At 32.2% G+C, this 6,586-nt stretch overlaps 1 long non-coding RNA gene across 1 annotated transcript; it reads left to right on the top strand.

Moving 5' to 3' along the window:
* The first annotated feature begins 605 nt into the window (after positions 1 to 605).
* LOC132751336 (uncharacterized) lies at positions 606 to 5,079 on the top strand. The gene is made up of 5 exons (XR_009628671.1): positions 606 to 1,144; positions 1,758 to 1,829; positions 2,669 to 2,828; positions 4,350 to 4,438; positions 5,015 to 5,079. It is a non-coding gene; the product is annotated as an uncharacterized LOC132751336 (long non-coding RNA).
* The last annotated feature ends 1,507 nt before the right edge of the window (positions 5,080 to 6,586 follow it).

Raw genomic sequence — 6,586 nt, 5'->3', positions numbered from 1 at the left:
CAGTAGCAAAATTATAAAACGTGAAGTTGGCAGTAGCAGTAGCTCAGCAGTAGCAGTAGCAAAATTATAAAACGTGAAGTTGGCAGTAGCAGTAGCTCAGCAGTAGCAGTAGCAAAATTATAAAACGTGAAGTTGGCAGTAGCAGTAGCTCAGCAGTAGCAGTAGCAAAATTATAAAACGTGAAGTTGGCAGTAGCAGTAGCTCAGCAGTAGCAGTAGCAAATTTATAAAATGTGAAGTTTGGCAGTAGCAGTAGGACAGCAGTAGCAGTAGCAAAATTATAAAACGTGAAATTGGCAGTAGCAGTAGCTCAGCAGAAGCAGTAGCAAAATTATAAAACGTGAAGTTGGCAGTAGCAGTAGCTCAGCAGTAGCAGTAGCAAATTTATAAAACGTGAAGTTGGCAGTAGCAGTAGGACAGCAGTAGCAGTAGCAAATTTATAAAACGTGAGGTTGGCAGTAGCAGTAGGACAGCAGTAGCAGTAGCAAAATTATAAAACGTGAAATTGGCAGTAGCAGTAGGACAGCAGTAGCAGTAGCAAAATTATAAAACGTGAAGTTGGCAGTAGCAGTAGCTCAGCAGTAGCAGTAGCAAAATTATAAAACGTGAAGTTGGCAGTAGCAGTAGCTCAGCAGTAGCAGTAGGACAGCAGTAGCTTATTATTTTATATTTTTGTTGTTAAATGTTTTTATTTTATTACTATGTAAGATGTGCTTGCACTACTTTTGTTGTTAAATGTTTTTGTTTTATCACTGTGTAAGAATGCTGGCACTACTTTTCTTGTCAAATGTTTTTTGTTTAATTACAGTGTAAGAAGCGTTTGCACTACTTTTGTTGTTACATGTAAATGGTTTTACTGTGTAGACGAATTTTATATTTCTCTTAGATAGCCTTCAAAAAAGTAATTGCATGAAAAGTACCGTTGTTTTCTTGTTTTATATTTTATTTACAAACGTGTTTGTAGGCGCGTAAGTGGTACTAATGTTGTCCTTTGTTTTTGTTTTTCTTTATTTGCAGTGTTAGTAGCGCGTGTTCTACTACTGTTGTTAAATGTTTCTGCAATATCGACCCTACTGTGTCTTAGTTGTACGGAAGTGAATAACGTGGAAGATTGTCTTACGTTGAAAAAGTGTTTGTCAAATCAGGTAGGTGATATCGCATAGAAATATATTCATTCATTTTCAACATGCTCCAAGACGTTTATATTGCAAAGCCTTTTCGTACAAAGTGCAAAGATTTTTATTTTCTGTTTCTGTGAGATAAAAAGACTGTGACAGGCTTAATATAAAGTTGCTAGAACTTATTGCCCAACCCATTTGCTTTTAATTATATGCTTATCATTTTAAAAATTGATAGTATTTGATGCAATAAAATATATTCAAACTAAATGAAATGGCTATATATCGTATGTAAATAGAGACGGAAGTTCTTGGACACCGAAAATAATGGTTTGATCGCTAATAAGTCATCATGTATATTTTAGCCAAAGTAAGTCAATATTACACCCCAAACAAAATAATAAAAAAATAAAGATACATGTACTTTGAAGGATTAAAATAATCAAAAATGCAATGATTGTTGCTTCTGGTCGGCGTTAAGTATGTAATTATTGCAACGTTCCTTCCCTTTTCCTTATATCATAATCTATATTATATCGTATTGACATAAAGTTTCATCACTTATTATCGTGTATATTTTTGCTGCCTTACGATCAACTAACTTTCAATTTTGTTTTATTATTATTTTTTTATATTTCAGACTTGTTATTCAAACCGATTTCTTGGCAGTACTGGTAAACCTGTATATAATTTAGGCTGTATCGACGCTGTCGTGAGTTTTACAGAGACTTTTAAAAAGCTCTAAAAATAGAACATTTCACATTCTGACCCACAATGCTTTGTCATCGGCCCATAGCTATGTTAAATATCTATAAATAATAAATATTACTATAGTCATTTTGAGACTTTTATTATAGAGGGTTAGGAAGCGCTAAAAATAGATTTTTTTTCAAATCTAACACTGAATCCGTTGCGCGAGATTCATTGGCCCATGGCGTTGTTAAATATCCGCCATCTTCTTTAACATAACCTAATTTGTTTACATCTTTATCTATTACAGAAAGTAATTTACATGTACATCTTCTTGATATATATTATTCTTTTTTTTTTTACTCAATTTTGCAACTTATTTGGTTAGCACAATGAATTATAGATAGCAGGTCTGCGTACATGATTATCATATACATGTATCGGAAAAATTCTTGTGTCAAACGTGGTCTCGGAAAATCTTGCAAAAATGTGAACTTGCGTGATAATATCTTTGATACAGATTTTAATTGTATGACGTCATAGATTCCTTTCCATTTAAAAATAATTCTGTGACTTTTATTAATACGGCTGAGGAAATAACATGATTAATTGTCATTTTGTTGTTGCAATACAATCAAGTATATAAAGAACTCTTTCTGACAGAACATTGTTAAACGTATTTAAATGCTGTTAATGAAATTTTGAGTTGAATATAATGTTTTGGGCATCCTTTTAGCGTGTCTTTAAAACCGCTTTCAGAAAATAAATGTTTAACTAGGATTAACACATATATTAATAACATAAAATATCGTGTAATGTAGCATATATTTTAAGAATTATCTTACCTTTAACTTAATATAGGCATGCGGTCAAAATCCGCCTGGAAAAAGAGAAACCGGAAGTGAATACGATTTGACATCCTTTGACGCAGAAAGTAGTTCCGACCAAAAGCGTAGTGATCCATCATGTATGCAATGCTGTAACAATTTAAACGGATGTAATAAGAACTTATGTGGTTCAAGTAAATGCTTTTTTTATTATGTATGTAAAATAATGTAAATTGACCATCGTCATTTATTGAAAACGTATTCAAAAAAATAATGGAGAGTATTTTTTGTGCATTTAACTGTCGGAAATAAGATAAGGATTTTAGTTGTTCTTGTTACAAATAGAAAAAAATTAAGGGTGTTTAAATGCATGTCAATATCAAAGATATGGCGCACGCTATTATGACATAATTAAACTGTTTATTTCATTTGTTTTTATTTTTAAACCATTCTATTTATATTTATTTAAGACCCAGTCTGTTTGTATTTGTGCTAGAACCACTCTATTTGTTTTTATGCTAGAACTATATTCTATTTGCATTTGTTCTAGAACCATTCTATTTGTATTTGTGCTAGAACCATTCTATTTGTATTTGTGCTAGAACCATTCTGTTTATATTTGTTTAGGAACCGTTCTATTTGTTTTAGTCTTAGAATCGGTCTATTTGTATTTGTGCTGAAACCATTCTATTTGTATTTATTTAAGGACCATTCTATTTGTATTTGTGCTAGAACTGTTCTATTTGTATTTGTTCTAGAACCGTTCTATTTGTATTTGTACTAGAACCATTCTATTTGTATTTATTTAAGGACCATTCTATTTGTATTTGTACTAGAACCATTCTATTTGTATTTGTGCTAGGACCATTCTATTTGTATTTATTTAACTACCATTCTATTTGTATTTGTGCTAGAACCGTTCTATTTGTATTTGTTCTAGAACCGTTCTATTTGTATTTGTACTAGAACCATTCTATTTGTATTTATTTAAGGACCATTCTATTTGTATTTGTGCTAGAACCGTTCTATTTGTATTTGTTCTAGAACCGTTCTATTTGTATTTGTACTAGAACCATTCTATTTTTATTTGTGCTAGGACCATTCTATTTGTATTTATTTAAGAACCATTTTATTTGTATTTGTGCTAGAACCATTCTATTTGTATTTGTACTAGAACCATTCTATTTGTATTTGTTCTAGAATCATTCTATTTGTATTTGTACTAGAACCGTTCTATTTGTATTTGTACTAGAACCATTCTATATGTATTTGTACTAGAACCATTCTATTTGTATTTGTACAAGAACCATTCTATTTGTATTTGTACTAGAACCATTCTATTTGTATTTGTGCTAGAACCATTCTATTTGTATTTGTACTTGAACCATTCTATTTGTATTTGTACTAGAACCATTCTATTTTTTTTACTAGAACCATTCTATTTGTATTTGTACTAGAACCATTCTATTTTTATTTGTGCTAGAACCATTCTATTGGTATTTGTTCTAGAACCATTCTATTTGTATATATTTAAGGACCATTCTATTTGTATTTGTGCTAGAACCATTCTATTTGTACTTGTACTAGAACCATTCTATTTGTATTTGTACTAGAACCATTCTATTTTTTTTTACTAGAACCGTTCTATTTTTATTTGTGCTAGAACCATTCTATTTGTATTTGTACTAGAACCATTCTATTTGTATTTGTATTAGAACCATCAGACAATTTACAATGCATGATATGTAGAGATGTTCTTGAAACAAAATATTGTGACAAACTTACGACATGTGGACAAGATCAGGTTAGTCACTTTCATTTTTATTTTGCAACTCAAGCTTTGTTTCTGTGTAACGCTTTAATGACTGTGATTTAATAAAATAAAAGATTGTAATCATCATTATAATGTCACAGTAAATATTAGAAATAACAGTTATTGACTAGTTAGCCATTGAATATGATGTGATATTCACCGGCAGATGACATATTGACCGAGGCGACTACTGTTTGGACTAATGAAATTGCAGCCAAATGCATATTTTTATATCATATAATAACTTTTTTTAATTTAAAAAAACTGATAATACGAAATATGTACATTGATGATTATATATGAATACATTAGTCTGTTAATGTTTTAATGGCATATTAGCGAATACATGTACGGATAAAGCGTTATTGTTACAAAATATGTTTTCATTCTTTGAACTTTTTGCCATAACTTTCTTAAACTAAAAGAAGGAAAATTGACATATGTTACGGCTATTTTCCTTTTCGAATCGAGGAATATTTGTCTTTGAAATGTTGCCGATAATGACGTTTAGGTCACGTGGTATTGCTACACTGATATTGTAATTAAAGATTAATTCATACATTTCAGTTTTGCTTCGTACAGAGAACTGTTAACTCTGTTTCAATGACACCTCGGTACGAAATGGACTGTATCACACCGTATTACCGGCGGCAGTGATGGCAGATCACTGCAGTGATGGCAGATATCTGAAAATTACCGATCGGTACAGGTAGGTTATAAATTTGGTTGGTTTAATTATATATTACACAAATACGGCCCATATCATTGCTATAAAACTATTGTCCATTGAATGGAGATACTGTAAGGTAATTTTGGACTCGTTTTTTCCTGTTTTAAGACTATTTTGAGCAGGTTAAAAGTGAAAGCCTTGGAAAAAATCCGTGAAAATGTCTGTTTCTGTTCAAAATATCTCAAGTTTTAAGTAAATGGCAGGATTTCCTGTTATCAATATAGACGTTCATCCATTGGGGTCACGCAAGCCAAATATCTACCCCGTGAGTCTTTTCTTGAAAGTTTTACAGACGCTCAATCTTGTCCGGTCGAAGAAAAAATGCTGCCGTTGTAGGCAGATACATATTATAAATGCTGCCGTCGATGGCAGAAATACCACGAAAGTGGCTAACATTCTGACAGAAAATCAAGTTCAATCTTTTATCAATTCCTCTTTTCTTTGCGTCCTTTTAGTCGGAATTGAGACGTTAAACTATCATTTCTAATATTTTCTCAAGATAGAAAAGTTATTAATGCGGTGTGTGCATCGAAAAAAGCTTTTTAGCAACATGCAGTTACAATACAAAAAGTGATGATTTAGTACGACAAAATTTCACTATAAATAGAGAAATGAACATGAAAAACTTCATTTTTCTATATTCATGCATGTGTGCTTGATCTGTTGTGTCTGTCAGTTACATGCATACAATACTATATGTATCTTAAGATACATATAGTATTGTATGCATGTAACTGACAGACACAACAGATCAAGCACACATGCATGAATATAGAAAAATGAAGTTTTTCATGTTCATTTCTCTATTTATAGTGAAATTTTGTGGTACTAAATCATAACTTTTTGTATTGTAACTGCATGTTGCTAATAAGCTTTTTTTCGATGCACATACCGCATTAATGAAAAAAATCAAAAAATCTACAAAACAGCAATTTTTCTTCAAAATTATATGTGAGGCCATGTTTTTAACATGGAAAAAACGCGGTTTTTGGGTAATTTTGTTTTTTTTTTCATCATTTTCTGTTAACCCATTACCAGATATATACGACTTTCTACGCCTTTTTCACCCCCCCCCCTCCTTTTTTTGCTTTCTCAAATGGTGAAAAAATGCCTTATTTAGGCCCCCAAACACTTGTTTTTGTTTGATAAATGCTGTTTTAAAAAATTGACCACTTTTTCGGCGCGGCCCCCCCCCCCCCCATCCAAAAGATACATCAGGGGGTTGCCAGAAGGGGGATGTGCCCCCTTCTGTTTGGGGGGTTTGAAGGGGGGCTGAGTCCCCCTCATCGCCAAGAAAACTTTGGACTTGTGGGAGGCTAAAAATGGCCCCAGGTCGATCATAAGGTAACGTGTAACCAATGCTGAAAAGCCTTTGACTCTATCTCAATCCATTGAGAAGTGGCAGCACT

This window comes from Ruditapes philippinarum, unplaced genomic scaffold (genome assembly GCF_026571515.1).
Source record: "Ruditapes philippinarum isolate M1 unplaced genomic scaffold, ASM2657151v2 ctg857_1_1_1_1, whole genome shotgun sequence".
Taxonomy (NCBI): Eukaryota; Metazoa; Mollusca; class Bivalvia; order Venerida; family Veneridae; genus Ruditapes; species Ruditapes philippinarum.
The sequence above is the reverse complement of the archived record's forward strand: the minus strand, read 5'-3'. Positions and strand labels throughout refer to the sequence as shown.